The following is a 16,914-nucleotide window of genomic DNA, read 5'->3' on the forward strand; positions in this document are numbered from 1 at the left end:
TCCCAAAGCAATGTAACCCCTATCAAAATACCAATGGTATTTTTCACGGAATTAGAACAAATAATCCTAAAATTTGTATAGAATCATCCAAACAAACAAAAAAACTCCAATAACCAAAGCTATATTGAGAAAGAAAAACAAAGCTGGTGGTATGACATGCACTGATCTCAGACTATACTACAAAGCTATAGTAATCAAAACAGTATGGTATTACCATAACAACAGACACATAGGTCAGTGGAATAGAATAGAGAGCCCAGAAATGAACCCACAGTTATGTGATCAATTAATCTACAACAAAGGAGGCAAGAACATACAATGAAATAAAGACAATAAATGGTGTTAGGAAAATTGGACAACTACTTGCAAAGGAGTGAAACTGAATTATTTCCTTATACCATATATAAAAAGAAACTTAAAATGGATTAAAGACTCACATTGAAGAACTGAAACCATAAAACCCCTAGGAAAAATACATTGACATCGATCTTAGCAATATTTTTTGTGGGTCTATCTCCTCAGGCATGGCCAACAGAAGTAAAATTAAACAAGTGTCATTATATCAAACTGAAAAGCTTTTGCAGAGAGGAGAAAACCATCACAAAATGAAAAGGTAACTTACTGAATGAAAGATTTTTTCAAATGATATATCTGATAAGGAGTTAATATCCAAATTATCTAAAGAAATCATACAATTTAATATCAAAAAACCCCAGATATTCCAATTTAAAAATGGGCAGAGAACCTGAACTGGTCACTTTTTAAAGTGTTTGATACAGTACTTAGATGCATTCTTTTTTCATTAGCCTTGAACATCAATACTCTTAACATCTCCGTTTATAAATGAAGAAATTAAGGAATGGAGAGATAAATGACTTGTCTAAGGTACAAAGCTTATTACAAAAAAGATTATACTAAACCAGACCTCTGATTCAGATTCCTATACTTTAATCATTATGGCTTACTGCAGAAGATTAGAGACAGAATTTGACATTGAAAGCTTAGATTCCAGTTTTTAATGAGACTTCTTCACCATGCCTTTATGTCTAAGGGAAAAAATTCTGGTCTGTACTGCCATTAATGATAATACTGCTTTAGAGAAATGTTCTGGAGGGAAAGGATATTATTCAAATTTATTTTTAAAGTTTTTCTTTGGTTTGACTTTGTTTCTTAATTTTCTCATGCTAGGATGGGAGGGCAAACAAAACCTAAACTAACAATACCAACTATACGTGTGTGTGTGTGTGAGTGTGCCTGTACTTGTAAGTATGAAAATACAACTTACAAGAAAAGGCAAGGCCAGAATCTATAAGGCTAAGGATTTTGACTTTATCTTAGATGCAAGAGAAAGCAATTAAATGAAAAGATAGTTGTGTAGATACTAGGCTGTTCAAGTAGAGCAAAGGAGAAATGGTAGTGGCTAAGATGGTGGCAATGAAGATGAAGAGAAACATTATATAAGTGATGAGAGAGAAAGAGATGAGATTCCAGAGGACCTAATGATGCAGTCTATGCAGAAAGTGAAGAAAAGGAAGGAACTGAGGATCATTCCCAGGTTTTTGCATGGAGTTACTTTTTGTGTGAATCATGGCACCATTCACTGAGGAAGAAAAGATTTGCAGGATGGAAAAGTTTGGAAGAAGGAATAATTGAAGTTTCATTTTAGATATCTTAGTTGTAGAGACGTCAAGCAGTGTTCCTCATATTTCTCCAATGAAAAGAATCACCTGGGGATCTTACTGCACATATGGATTATCACCTTTTCTGCTAGAACTTCTGGTATGGTAGTCTGAGTTGAACACAAAGTACTAGATTTTCTCACACTGCAGAAGAAAAAAAAACACACTGAAGGAGGTGGGAAAGAGCTAACCTAAGTAACTTTGGAAAACAGTATTTTAATATACTGTAATTAACCATGCACAATATATACTGAAAAGCTAAAGACAAAAAGAAATGTACACAAATACTGAACTTGTTAGTAAATTTATTTTTCACATGTGTACAGGTTAATGATTTTTAAATATTTTATGTGTATTCCAGAATTGAGCAAATGAATAGACTGCAAATAATGAGAATCAGGTTTCTAATTGTTAAAGAGTGACAAATAAGGAAAGGGTAAGGGAGGCTAGAACAAACCCTGTGCTGTTGGATTGGAATCAAGGTATCAATGTGAATTCATATATCAATTTGAAGTTATATATATATGTAGATAGACAGATGATAATGTGTGTGCGTGCACACGTGTGTGTATATACATACACACCCAGATAGATAATATGAAAATAGAGATACTTGTATATTTTTATGTATTCGTATATATATTTTTAGCTCTCTCTGATGAAAACACAATGAGGTAGCTTGGATAGTGATAAATCCACCTCATACCAAGATTCTGGTTTCTGAATACCATTATTAATGCAAGGAACAAGAACTCCATGGAGAAATGACTGATTCAAGGCTGAGACAGAGGAAAGTAAAAGATGGGTCTGGAGCATTTTGTGGTGTCAGAAAGTAAGATATTACTCCAAAAATTGTATGGCCATGTAGGAAAAATATAGGAGACAGCTAGAAGGAGTACCAGTGACCAAATATGGAACACTTTGAGAAACAAAACTATTAATGATAGTAATAAATTTTAACCCGTAGAATAAAATAATTATCCACAAGTTCATACTGATGTATGTATATATATGAACAAATAACCAGATAAATACATAAATGAAGGAGAAGAACAGCTCTTTCTTATACTCAAATTATAGTTAATAAATGTAGAGGGAATGATGGGAATAGAAAATGAACAATCATCAAACACCACAGTAATGGGTGGAGTCAAAAATTATTGATGGATGCTAAAATTAGTATGGGAAAATTAAACAAGAAGCAGAATATTTGAACAATCTCAAAAAATTACAAAGGGAAAAATAGTGATTTTGCAGCTATCATTAGAACTAAGTCATCAAAGTTAGCATCCCCAGTAGTGAGACATACAGATTTGTTTGTACCTCTAATATGTACTGAAAATGGCATAATATCTCTCCTGAAGTGTTCTTGTCAAGAAATACATATCCTCAGTCTAACCATGAGAAAATATCAAACAAACCCTATTTGAGAAAAATTCTACAAAATGACTGGCTAAGATTTTCCTTTAGTTCAAGGTCATAACAGACAAAAAAAAGACTGAGGAACTATCCTAGATTAGAGAAGAATGGGGAGATATGACAAGCAAATGCAATAAGGGATCCTAGATTTGAATCTGGACCACAAGACAATAGGCAATATTTGAATACGAGTCTATAAATCATTAGTAGCATTGTGACAATGTAAACTTTCTGCTTTCAATAATTATACTCTAGTAATAGAAAATGTTAACATTTGGGGAAGCTGAGTAAAGGGTATATGGGAACTCATACTGCTATGTTTGAAGTTTTTTGATAAATAAGATTTGATAACACAGTTTTATAAAAACTTAGTTTGGACATTTCTGAACCTCTTTTTTGTTTCCTTATGGAAGAAAGCTGCTTGTTTAGGGTTAATACTAATTCAATGGGGGTAAGATTTACACAGGACCAACCCTAACATTCATAGTGTGTGGCACAGGAAACAACTTTGAATGGCCATTTCAAGGAACAATATACTTAAGTGTATACAATGAGTAAAATGGATGAACTACACAAATTAATGAGTTGAAAAACCATAGAATCATAGAATTTTCTCACTGTAAAGGCTCTTACTTTCATAACTTTTCAGAACTTTTCCGTTCCTATGGGTAAATACCAAAGAGCAGGATTACTAGATCACTGTATGGTAAAAGTACGTTTATTTTGTAAGAAACTGCCAAGTATCCCGCTAGCCACAAATGAGAATTCCAATTGTTCTGCATCATCACCAACTTCGGTATTTCAGTTTGGGGATTTTAGCCATTTAAATAGGTGTGTAGTGGTATCTCATTATCATTCTAACTCAAAATTCACTGATGACATGGAATGTGTAGCATCTTTTCATATGCTTATTTGCCATGTGTCTATTTTCTTTGTTTAACCATAGTAGTTTTGTTGTTGTTTTTTTTTTAACCAAGGCCTGCTAACTCTTGTCCTCCTATGTCTATTTATGTTATCTTTTTTCTTTCTTTCTTTTTTTGAACTTTTGATCATTTAGTCTTTTTCCTGGTTATGTCCAATTATTTTTTATACTAAAACTGGGCTTAACTTATTTTAGGAAACTATAAAGATACCTCCACATTCTGGATGTTGTTATCTTTCTCTTGAAAAGATTTACTTTGGCCCATGACAGACAGTTACTATAGGGACTGGTAACTTTAGTCCATTCTCAGTTTGAGCTCATTCAAAGCCGTTTTTCAGTCTGTGTGAAGGTTGGTCTATTCCTGTCTTGTCCTTCCTCTACGGGTGTTGCCCTTTGGGATTACCATGTGAAAGTTTGGATTCTCCCTATTCCCAACTACCCTTGTATTTGTTAGGCTTTAAATGTAATGGTTCCCGCAGCCCTGTGAGACTAAAGATACACTTAGCTTGTCATTCCACTAGTTGTTGCCTTTAGCCTGAGCTGTTGCCCATTGGCTTCTGTGGTTAGAGTCTTTTGAACTCCTTGGCTTTTCAGTTCGTAGGCTGTAAGATTTGAATCAGCAAATGCCCAAAGGAGAAAAGCTGCACCAAATGTCAAGCTTGTGTATGTGTTTCCCTTCTCTCCACAACTTGGCCCACGTCTTGGTGTCTCTCTAACATTCAGATGGCAGCAAACAGATGTTTTCTTACTTTATCCAGCTTTTCTAAAATTTCTTTAGACTTCACCTGATCTTACGTTATTATTGAACTATCATCTCAATTACCCCTAGGAAGAAAATTTACAATTTTATGTTTTATTTTTTATTTTCTATATTACCTCAGTTTCTGTAGAGACCTTTTACCTCACTGTTCGGTCTAGTTCCTGTGTTAGCAGTAAGATGGAGATAAGCTGGAGGCTAAGAATACTGGGGGGAAATCACTGATGAATGATATGTCTCGTTCTTTTTGTTTTTCCTCTCCTTATTTATTACTCTGGCAGCCTACACCTGCCTTTCTTCATTTGACCCAGTTGCCCAGATAAGAAACCCACTCTGGTAAAGACCTGACTTTACTCTCATGAATGTCTGCATGTTAGGATTAGCTAGATGATGAACACCATGCCAGAGTTCTTTGTGTGAGACTTTTGCAGACTTTTGTTAGCCCTTTAGTTTGCCTCTTGCCAACGCTGCTCAGATTGTTGAGGTTTTCTAAGATTCTGTAGGTCAAACCTCTCTACCTGCATACCAGATGAGCCCTTCTCTCTTTCCTGACTTCACTTGTGGGAGGTTAGCCCTCGGTTCTTCTTTTTCCCCATCCAATCATAATTGTTCATGAATTCCAGAAGGCCCTCAAAGTATCTGTCGTCCCTTTCTCTCTTCTCTTTTTAATCAACACTGTTAAATATTAACCATATATTTGCATAACTCTTTCTTACTTACAGTGGAATATTGGAAGGCTCGATCATTAAGTGTGAGCCCCACCAAACTAGGACTCATACAACACTCTCCTCCAGGCCAAAACTTTTGATATCCACTGGGTTTTTTTAATACTATCTTATATGTATCTAAATTTGTAAGGATTTAGTTAATGCCTGAGTTATGTGACAATAAGAAATCAGTCAAATCAGCACTACAGAAGTGCAGCTTAGACCTAGGGACCGGAACCAAGGACCACAAAAACCTGTTAACCAATAAGTTTCACTTGTACTTCATGTTTAACAACTGCTGAGGGTGAATGGGAAGTGAGGGAAAAAGAGTTTAACTTCATATCACAGAAACTTGCACTAAAATGAAGAGGAAAATGACCCAGTTCCTGGTTCAAGTCACTGTAATCTGCTTCAAGAAATAATAACAGCACACAAGGAAAACAAACACTATATGATAGGAACAATGGATAATTAATTACCAGATCAGGGAGGACAGATTACACTTGCTATGGGATTTCATTAAAGAAGGATTCCAAAAAGTACTGGCTTCTTCTGAGAAGACTTCTCAGAACAGGTAGCATTTAAACTGAGTCTTGAACAAGTATATAGAGGGTAGGGAACAGGCCTTCCGGGCAGGGAACACGCACAGTGTCAGGAATGGCACAAAGGGCTTCTGGAATAGGGGACAAAACTGGCTGAACACAGGACTGCTACGTGTTGGGGAATATGGGGGAAGGCTGGCTGAGGTTGGTTAAATGAAACATAATTAGATGGAAGAGAAAGTAGGTGCAAAGACACACGGAAGACTGTAGAAAGCCCCTGAAGATGGAGGTCAGCATAATAATATGAAGAACTCAGTGGTACTTTGACACTGTATGAATGTCTAGGTTTAAAAAAATCAGGAAAACACAATAAAAGAATAAACTACTGATATAATGATATGTAACCAGAGGCCAGATACCAAAGAATACACACTGTGTGTTTCCACGTATGTCATATATGGTGATAGAGGTCAGCTTAGGTGTTGCCCTGGGAGAGTATGGAACAGAAAGAAGTAACAGAGAACCGTGTAGGGTGTTAGAAATATTTTATAATATCTTGATCTGGTGTTGGATACATGGGTGCACAGAGATGTAAAAACTCAGTTATTAGCAATGCAGTTAACCTACTAGAGTTTTTTTAATATATGCGTACATTAAAAAAAACTCTAGTAGGTTAATTAGGCTGTCAGTTGTGTGAAGTAAATTTTGGTCAAGGAATAGCCAAGGTAGTAATGCAGTAATAAGTTATAAATGTACTCACTGTGCTCTAGAATGTCACAATTGGAATACAAGAAATATGTGTAAGAAAAAAGACAAATATTCAATATTGATGGTTGGATGAGCTGAATAAGTTAGATCACTCTACTTTCAATTTAAGAACTTGGCCAGTGTTTGGATACCTTCGAACAAAGAAAAAAAAGAAATACAATTTTTATTACGCATATGCTATGTATCAATCCCTGACTTCTATTTTGACACATATAAACATGGGAAATATTGCACCTTGTAACTGAGACAATGAAGATGAGTGAGGTAGCTGGTTTTGACACTAGAGGCTGAGAAAACCATCAGCTCATAATCGTAAGAAGTCTGAAGTCGGAGGAAAAGAATCAAGAGGAAATAGTGGTAAGTGCCAGGAGCTTCTGGAAACTACATCAGAGATGAAGACTCCAGGATTGTTGAGCTTTCTAAGAGTCCCAATAACTCAGATAAAAACAGAGGGCTTAAAACTGAATCCTGGGGATATATGTATGCATATAGCTGATTCACTTTGTTACACAGCAGAAACTAACACAACACTGTAAAGCAATTATACTCCAATAAAGATGTAAAAAAAAAAAACTGACTCCTGCAAAGTAACAATTGTTACGACAAACAGTAAAGAATTATAAGAAGAATAATCACATGCCTGTCCCAACAAAGAAATATCCTAAGCTCCATCTCACCATTTCTCCGATTGGCCTTTCACAAAATACAGTCCCATCAGCTGAATATAGGTTTGTCAAGTAACTGTGAGTAAGACTGAATTAAACAAAAATAAATCAATTCCTTCCTCCAAAACTTTTCAGAGTATGTAATGAAACAAAGTGAAACTTGAATTTCATGTCGGGATGTAGAGTACAGTTCTTCCCAAATGCTTCTGTCTTGTAACTACATTAACATCATCTAAAACCAGTGTTCTGCAGGACAGAGATTGTGAAACGCTGCTCTCATCGTGTAAGATATCAAGTCTTTCTGAAAATCCATTCTTCCTTCTGCCCTTTCTCCTGTTGTCCCTGTCACCTGGAATGTCTGTCCTAAGCTCCACCTGCCAAAACCCTACCCATTTTTAGGATCCAAGAGATAATAAAAGGCTTACATTACTGAAAGGCAGAGAAAGAAATCCCTTCCTAGGGATCTACATTTCCTTCCTAGGGAAAAGAAAAATTGTAAAGTATACCACAGTGACCTTAAGTCTATGAATGTAACTACGTTGTGTTACTTGGAGTTCTGTAAAAGTCAATGTGCTACAATATACATGGATATGAATGTTTGATCTCTTACAAGTAGAACTTGCTGATAACTTTCATCATGAGCGAGGTTAATGATTAAGGGAGCCATTGTATTTGGCTCAGCCCTTATAACTAGGGAATATTAAAATTGGAAACGTCCCTAGATATTAGCAAATCTATCCACCTCCTATTCTAAGTAAGGAAACTGAGACCTTCATAGATTGGATACTTATATTAACAAAGGAAAAGGATATAAGATTGGCAGACCTACCTTTTAGATTAAGAATTTTGAGATTTTTATAGACTACTAGGACATTATGTCCACTGATATTGAGACAATGTGTTTCTTTTATTAATTAATTTATTTATTTTTGGCTGTGTTGGGTCTTCATTTCTGTGCGAGGGCTTTCTCTAGCTGCGGCAAGCGGGGGCCACTCTTCATCGCAGCGCGCGGGCCTCTCACTGCCGCGGCCTCTCTCGTTGTGGAGCACAGGCTCCGGATGCACAGGCTCAGCGGCCATGGCTCACTAGGCCCAGCTGCTCCGCGGCATGTGGGATCCCCCCAGACCAGGGCTCGAACCCGTGTCCCCTGCATTAGCAGGCAGACTCCCAACCACTGCGCCACCAGGGAAGCCCCGACAATGTGTTTCTTAGTCAACATTTCCTATTGCACTGACCAAGCGAGGTGCCAGTCAGTAGTTGTACAAAGGGAAAAAGAAAACTTTAGAAACTCCCAATTTATATACACAGGGAAATTCATCATTCATGTTATTTAAGCTAACTGGATGCAGTTTATCAGCTACATTGAGGAATGGTGAAGTGAAGTGTCTTTACAATTAACATGTTAGTTTGTGTCATGACCTCCCTGGTGTTCAAGTGAGTTAACGGTTAGCACTCAACTAGGCACTTAAGAGTCCATTATAAATCTGGACTAAACATTTATTTGTGGCATCTTTATTCTTCTTTGGTGCCCTTAGGCAGAATTAGCCCTCTTATGTTTTGATAAATTCAAGTATTAAACAGGACTAAGGTTTCACAAGTTCTTTGGCCTAAACATGGGGGTAAGGGAGACCAATGAGCTGGAGTACTTCTAGATTTAAGAATGGTCAGATTGAGGAAGAAGAGTCTTATGCCAGAGGTGAAAGAAGACTGATTATAATTACCTATTTTTAAAAATTCCAACCCTTTTCAATGTTCTAAAGTGATCAGGAAGTACATGGGTATGCTAGGAAGTAAGGGAGTCAAGCAAGAATATTCTCTAAGAGTTTGTGGATGGCAATGAAGAGGAAAGGAAGATAGAGACAATCCTAGAAAAGGTTTTGGTTGGCCATAATAATGAAGTCAGAAGGAGAAGAAGAAGAAGAAGAAGAATGACACATGCAATGGGAAAGAGAAAGCAAGAATAGAGAAGCAAAAGGGAGAGTAGAAAAATGAGACAAATTTGGAGAAGGAAATGAGGAAGAAAACTGGGTGAAAGAAGGAAGCACTGATGGTAGACCACTTGACACTCAAACATTAACACGATGCACATTTAAGATGTGCCATCAACGGCCATGGTCATTACCCTCAAATAGTTTACAGTATGTGTTTCAGAGACATTTATAAATTGAAAATGCCATTAAAATAAGTGCCAGGGTATAAGTATTCATGGAATTGTATGGGAGAATAAAAAGTCCCCCATCAAAGAGCCTTCTGAGACATCGGAAAAAAAGGAAAAACCTAAAAAGCATAAGACTCTTCCTATTTTCATTTCCAATGATACATCCCAATCTTGATGATCAATCAGCGATTTAAATATCAACTATAAACACAGTATTTTATGAGCTGCTATGCAGTATACTATACTAGAGCAATAGAACAGAGAGGACCTCAAACCCTCTGTTCCCTCAAATTGAAAGGCACGCTTCCTGACCTCTCCAGACCACTACTGGACACAGGGAACACACACTAATGTTTCAGGACCCCAACCAGCAGTCACCTGCTTAGTGATTACTTCCATGACACACCCTCACTAACACCACTGACTTTCCTGCTCCTACGGGACATGACACATATTTCCTATTTTAACACATACCACAGTGCATTATGATTGCAGGTAGATGTTCTAACAACTTAAAAGAGAATGATGACTTTTTTGCTCTTTACATCTTGTTATTTCCCTACTCATAATATTTCTTGAAGAGAAACCATAAAAATATAAACAAACACAAAAAACAGATAATATACAAAACGTGTGCTTTGCACCTTAACACAAACTTAAGTAAAATTAGTTCTGACAGTATCCGGCATGACAAACTTCCATGGTACAAATGAGAATGGACCAAGGTTTGAGCAGGTACAGGAGACAATCCAGGCATGAACACCACCAAGGAAAGGTAGACAGGAAGTAACATGGTGTGTAGGAAATCACGAGACCAGTCTGATGGGAAGAGACTTAAACAAGACTGAAACTCACTTTCTAAACCTCCATCTCCAACTGGACAATTCGCAAGACACAGGTGCACCAAAGTGGCCAAATATTCAATCCCTTTAATGGGGAGGAACAGTTTAAAATTTTATAAATTTAGTTCGCCCAAAAGCAACTGTCAAATGTTGGCAGGACACAATGAAGGCTTACCTTTGTTAACATAGTTCAGTCTCTCTCTCTCACAACTAGCCCACTTGGCTCCACGTTCCTTAGTGCACCCGATGCACTTACACAGCATTGATGGGCTTTACACAACTGGAAGGTCACATCTTTATTTCTTATTGCAGGAACACAACATCTGGAAACTTTATTTCTATCGGAAGCTAAAGCAAAATTATTGTAAAATGAGTCATTTAAACCATACATTTTATCACCGTTAAAAAGCATCTGCTCTGTGCTAAGGATTAGAAATGACTCCTGTCCTTAAAGCCTCATTAAGGAGGAAGATCTATAAAGTCAAAATTTCAATCACATGAGATAAAGCACAGAAGTGCCTATGGAGGCCAAAAGTTGTATCTAAGTGACGGCTTCATGATAACCCTGAAGTACAGTCTGGAAAGATGAGGCTACGCAGAGGTGGAGTAGGAGGTGCATTAACTGCACAGGGAGCACCTGTGCGAAGACACTCAAGCCTGACACCTGCTGGGCACTGTAAATGCTGCAGGTGGGGATGACTAAAGGCCAGGGGTCCAAGTGTGAGAAGAGACAGAAATAAAAATAGAGATGTTGGCCCAAGCAAGCCTGGGAGAGAGCATGGCTTGTATCCCACAGGTGATGAGGCCTGGGGCTACCACTGGCTGAGTAAGGGTGCCTCTGCTGATTAGAAAAAGGCGCCCCGCTGCTGAAGGACCAATTAGATAAAGGGAGTGATCACAAAAAGCTCCCCTTCCTCAGGGCCAAAGAGCCCCAGGAGGCTTGGCAAAGCACAGTTCAGACTACAGGCCTCTGTGCAGAGCACACGCTGGGCGGCTAGTATGCACTAACTCTGTGTGGGCAAGCCATTAGCAGCATTATTTTAGGCATATCTTGTCATGTTAGAAGATCACTCAACCCGAGTAGGCAGATGAACTTAGAGGAACTGAGACCAGGGGCCGCGAAACCACTCAGGAGTTTCTGCCATAGTCTGGGCAAAATGTAATGTGGATGAAGAAGCAAATTTAGGAGGAGGCCAAAATTTACAAGCTAGACCCACTGGATGAAAGTCATAAAGAAAGTTCAGTGAAGGAATTCTGAAGAGAATGGGCTCTACAATAAATTTTTCTTACATTCAATGTAAAATATTAGGCAAAATTAAGTACAGTGGCTTTTAAGGTCCCTTCCAGCTCTAATTTCTTATGATTTCTAACTTATTACTCTGGTTAAGTAAAGTCCCTTCAGAGGTACAGAACAGTTCCTACACCTGAATGGGATGCAAAGAATAATCTGACTTCTCTTCACCAGGGGATGAGTTGAACTGTCCTTGCAGAAGAGGTAACACATGGTGAGAACCCCAGATCCTAGAAAAGGGCCAGGCACACGATAAGTATTCAGCTTTTTGAAAACAAATGAACAATCATTTCCTCTTCTAGATCCTCACACCCTTTCTCTGCTGGCTGCTTTCTTTCAGCTTATAAACTTCCTCAGTATACCCACTTAAAAAGCCCTCAGACCTATGATTCTTTGGATCTTCTTGTGGGTAACCTAAGTCTCTCCCATGCCTTCAAACACCTCTCCTCCGCAAAAGCACAGATCTGAACCTTGGGCCCAGACCTGTCTACCAGGCCCCTCTAAAGCACTGAAGATGAAGTAAGATCCTCTTCCCACCCCCAATACCTTCCTACTGTGCTCTGTATCTCTCAAAAAGATGCAGCTGTAAACTGTCACCCACGCTTGCTGCCCTCCCTTTTCTAACTGGTCACCAGGCCCCACCCATTCTCTCTCAGATCTGCAAAATCCAGTCCAACCTTTTATAACTTAAGTGGGAACCTTAGATTACAATTCACCCTGCACCCAATCAAGTGCCTTGCACATGGAGGTCCGAGTAAGTCTCTAAACCAGAAGTCCATCTCACTGTTCTTCAGGGTTTCCCACAGCCTTCAGGATAAACATCTAAACTTCTGACAGGACAAACAAGGCCCCCTTCTCTTGGGCCCCACTAAGTTTCCAGTATCAACTCTCATTTCTTTCCCAAACCCTGAGTTCCAGTCCTATACCTTAGTTTTGCCATATTTTCTTATATTTCTCAAACTTTGACACACACTGCTCCCTCCTGCCACCCCAGGAGCTTCTACATATCCTTAGAAAGGATGGCACCTCCTCCAAGAAGCCTACCCTGAACTTTCCCTTCCAAGATTCTGTGCTCTGCAAAGGGGAAAGGTGGGGGGGAGGGATACATTAGGACTTTGGCGTTAACATAGACACACGACTCTATATCAAATAGATCATCAACAAGGACCTACCGCACAGCACAGGGAACTCTACTCCATAGCCTGGAACAAACTGTGCGGGAAAAGAATCTGAAAAGGAATGGATACATGTATAACGGAATCACTTTACTGTACACCTGAAACTAACACAATATTGTACATCAACTATCCTCCAACAGAAAATAAAAATTAAATTAAAGAAAAAAGAGATTCTGTGCTCTATAGCACCAGAACTCACTTCTTCCAGAGCACTGACTACTGTGCTTGTGTTTACCTGCCGCCCAGTAGAAGGGAAGATTACCTAGGGCAGAAGCATCGTCTCCAGCAGCCCTTGGTTCTGACAACTCATTCAAGTGCCAGGATACTTTACACACATAACCTGCTTAATTAATTCTAAGAACCCACAGAAAGAGTGGTTATTAACGTCATTTTACAAGTGTGGGGATTGCAGTTCAAAAGTAACCTGCCCAGGCCACAGACAGCATAAGCCCTGGAATTCAAACCCTAAGCTGCCTTCACACCAGTGCTCTTTCCACTATATGATACGACTACTGAAAAACAGATTTTTTTTTCCTGAGCCCTGTTTTAATGGAAAGGAAATAAAGCTGGGATATACCAATTTCCTAATCGCTTTGGCGTGTACCAGGCAAAGTCGTTCAACAGACCAGGTAATATCTGTGGAACAATTAACGATGCTCCAAACTGTCCTAAGTGTTCTACATTGTAGGGTCTACAAGCATTAACACAGTTCGACCTTGTAACCTCCAGAGAGAGTGAGTCCTGTTCAGCCCATGCTACAGATGAGAACACTGAGACCTAGAAGCCTTAGAGCACTCGGCCGGGGTCACCGAGCCGGCAGGAGTCCTAGGCCGCACGCCCCATCTAGCGCACGCACACCCGGACACTGGGCACCGGTTCTAGTGCCCACCCTCCACCTTGCACCATCTAAAACCCCGCTTCGCAGCGCCCACACAAGAGCCCCTGGAAGCGGGAAGTACAAAGCTGTCTCAAACAGATGAACCAGTTTGCAGGGCAGAAGTTGAGACACGGATGTAGAGAACAAACATATGGACACCAAGGGAGGAAAGCCGTGGGGGGTGGGGATGGTGGTGTGCTGAACTGGGCGACTCGGATTGACGTGTATACACTGATGTGTATAAAATTGATGACTAATAAGAACATGCTGTATAAAAAAATAAAATAAAATTCAAAAATCAAAAAAAAAAAAAGAATACTGTCTACTGTCCTCTGCGCCCCCTGGAACACTCACTGTAAATATCCAGGAGGTGCTTGCAGAATGAATGAATCCATGAACAAACAAGCTCACTCATTTCAAACGTGCAGTCACATGCGAAATCTGACCTTCTGACAAGTTAAGCTTCTGGAAGGAGCCCATTTTCTTAATGTATTCAGCATCGAGTCATCACAAAATATGAACTCTTATAAAGTACTGGCCCCTCACTTCCCATGAGAAAGCAAAATTCCTCAGCAGGGAAATGGGAGGGTAGCAGACATTACCCGCAAAGCTTTAGGAAGGCTGCGGCTCGCTGAGCACGTCACTAGGGCCCCTGACCGCCTGCCTGGTAGTAGGACAGACACACCAGGAACGGCTGCTGACCGGCAGAAAGAGCGCCCGGCCAGGCAGGCAGCACACCCCGCACCCTGCCAAGCGAGGTCTGGCCAGCAAGGGAAAGACGCTCTCCACTGCAGAACCGCCCATCACTAGAAAGCCAGGTCCTGCCACGGCCTGGACACACGAGGCCTTCCTTACAAGGGTTACACATCTGTGGCCTTGCTCTGCCTCGAAGAAAAGACAGTGACGGCGACAACGTGACCATCTCCAGATGAACTTTCAACTTCGTTTCAAGTGCCTGGGTGCTGGGTCACAGTGGATTTCTAAACTCTTCCAATATTCAAAAATACCAATTTCTAAGATGCAGAAGGGGTGTTAAACATACACTTAGCACAGACCCCAGTCCCACTCCTGAGTATTTTCTCAAGTGAGGTAAAAACCCAAGTTCACATGGAAACCTGCCCTGGGATGTTTACAGCAGCTTTATTCCTGATCCCCTCAAAACTGGAAACATCCCACAAGTCCTGCCACCCGCAGGCGAATGGACAAACGGAAAATGGAATACAACACAGCCAGAAAAAGGAGTGGCTTCTCATACCCGCAACAACAGGGATGACGGACTTCCCTGGTGGTCCAGTGGCTAAGACTCCACACTCCCAATGCAAGGGGCCCGGGGTCCATCCCTGCTCAGGGAACTAGATCCCCCACGCCGCAACTAAAACATACTGCACGCGGCAATGAAGATCCCATGTGCCGCAACTAAGACCCAGCACAGCCAAGTAAATAACTACCTAAATAAATATTTAAAACAACAACAACAAAAAAAACAAACCCGGGAGGAATCTCGCATAGGTTTTGCTGAGCCAAAGCAGCCAGAATCAAAAAGCTACATGCTGTTGTTCCGTTTATCTGACTTTCTGGAAAAGCCAAAACCTTCGGGACGGAGAGGAGATTAGTGGCCAAGAGGCTAGAGGCACCCTGGCGCCAAAGGGCAGCAAATGGGATGACAGGATTGCTCTGCCGCCTGATGGCGATCAAAACTCCTACAACTGTGCACTACAAGTGAACTACGCTTCACGGCTACTAAGGACACACAAATTATTACATTTTGAAAAATGCGCCGGCCAGCCATCCCCGGCATGACAAGTGCAGTAAGAGGGGCGGGGAGGCGAGGCAAGTGGATCAGCTGGAGTTCTGAAGGTTCTCCCCACTTTCAGTTTCCCTCCCCTGGCATGTCTCCCCGCCCGGCCCACTGCTGCTCAGGCCGCCCACCCGGGCCGCCTGGAGTTACCCAACCGGAAAAGCCAGAGCCCAGGCTCAGCCGCGCCTCCAGGCACAGGAAGGGCAAAAATAGAAAGCGCCAGTGCGCAGTGGAGGGCTGGAAACCCTCGGACCTCAGATAACTGCGGAGAACCGGGGCTCGGAGTCAACATCGGCTCCAGGCGGTCCCAGCGTCCCGACCCCGGCCGCGACGCACTTTCCACAAAACTGACACACACGCGCGGGTCGCGCGGGCTTCCCCGCCGGGTCGCCTGGAGGCCGGTCCCCCGCAAGCTGAGCGCACGAAAGGGCGCCGGCCCAAGCCGCCCGCTGCGTTTTCCCTCCGGAAGGTGGGCTGCGGGGCCCAAGCGTAAACCCTGAGACAAGGTACACGCGCACCACGCCGCCACAGGGGACGAGAGGCCGGGCGCCCACCTGGCCGGACACCCTGCATTTCTGCAATCACCGGACTTGTGTGTAAATTTCCCTTTGGCGTGTCATTTTCCAAAGGCCACTCAAGATCAGGGGACAGCACGCCTCCTCTCCAAGTGTCCTGCCAGCCCACCCACTCAAGATCAGAGGGACAAAATGCCTAACTAAAACAAAACAAAACAGAAACACAAAAAACTGGAGAGAGGGAGGAAAGGGTGCCCTCAAAAAAAAAAACACAAAAAACCTAAGCGCGTTGACAGCGCTAAGAATAAACTACCAGGCAAAAGAAACCCTACATGTCAAATCCTAAAGTACAGAAGGGCAAGCCCGCCGGCAGTCCAGGCCCGGGGAGACCGGGGTCCCCAGCCCTGCAGAGCCAACCGCAGACCGGCTCGGGCGCCCCTCAGAAGCGCGGGGTCCCCGCGGCCGAGTCTGCGCCCCCGGCCGGCGCCGGCTCCCCTCTGCCCACCCTGCGCGCGGGGGCTGGAAAAGGCCGCGGAGAACCACGGCGGGGCGGGAAGGGGGGCTCCAAAGAAGGTCTGGCGACTCGAGTGGCTCCGTTTCTCGGTGGGCTCAGCGCCCGCCGTGGGGGAAGAGGGGCGGGGGTCCGGGAGGAGGGGACGGGTGGCACTTACGTAGAACGGCAGCGGCCACGGGCAGACGGCGGGCTCGGCCCCCACGAGCGATTCCAGCCTCAGCTCCAGCTTCTCCCCCATGTCTTCGCGCGCCGCCCCCGCACCGTGCTAATCTGCCGGTTGGG

General features: G+C 41.9%; 1 pseudogene across 1 annotated transcript in view; it reads right to left on the reverse strand.

The window, feature by feature from the left end:
• The window catches only part of LOC309808027 (3-hydroxyisobutyrate dehydrogenase, mitochondrial-like), a 32,087-nt pseudogene extending 15,911 nt beyond the window's left edge, over positions 1-16,176 (reverse strand). The window contains exon 1 of the transcript in view: positions 16,027-16,176. The product of the transcript in view is annotated as a 3-hydroxyisobutyrate dehydrogenase, mitochondrial-like (transcript). The remainder of the gene's footprint in view (positions 1-16,026) is intronic.
• Positions 16,177-16,914: the final 738 nt, after the last annotated feature.

The sequence above is a fragment of the Mesoplodon mirus genome, assembly GCF_964341445.2.
Source record: "Mesoplodon mirus genome assembly, chromosome: 7".
In the NCBI taxonomy this organism is placed as follows: domain Eukaryota; kingdom Metazoa; phylum Chordata; class Mammalia; order Artiodactyla; family Ziphiidae; genus Mesoplodon; species Mesoplodon mirus.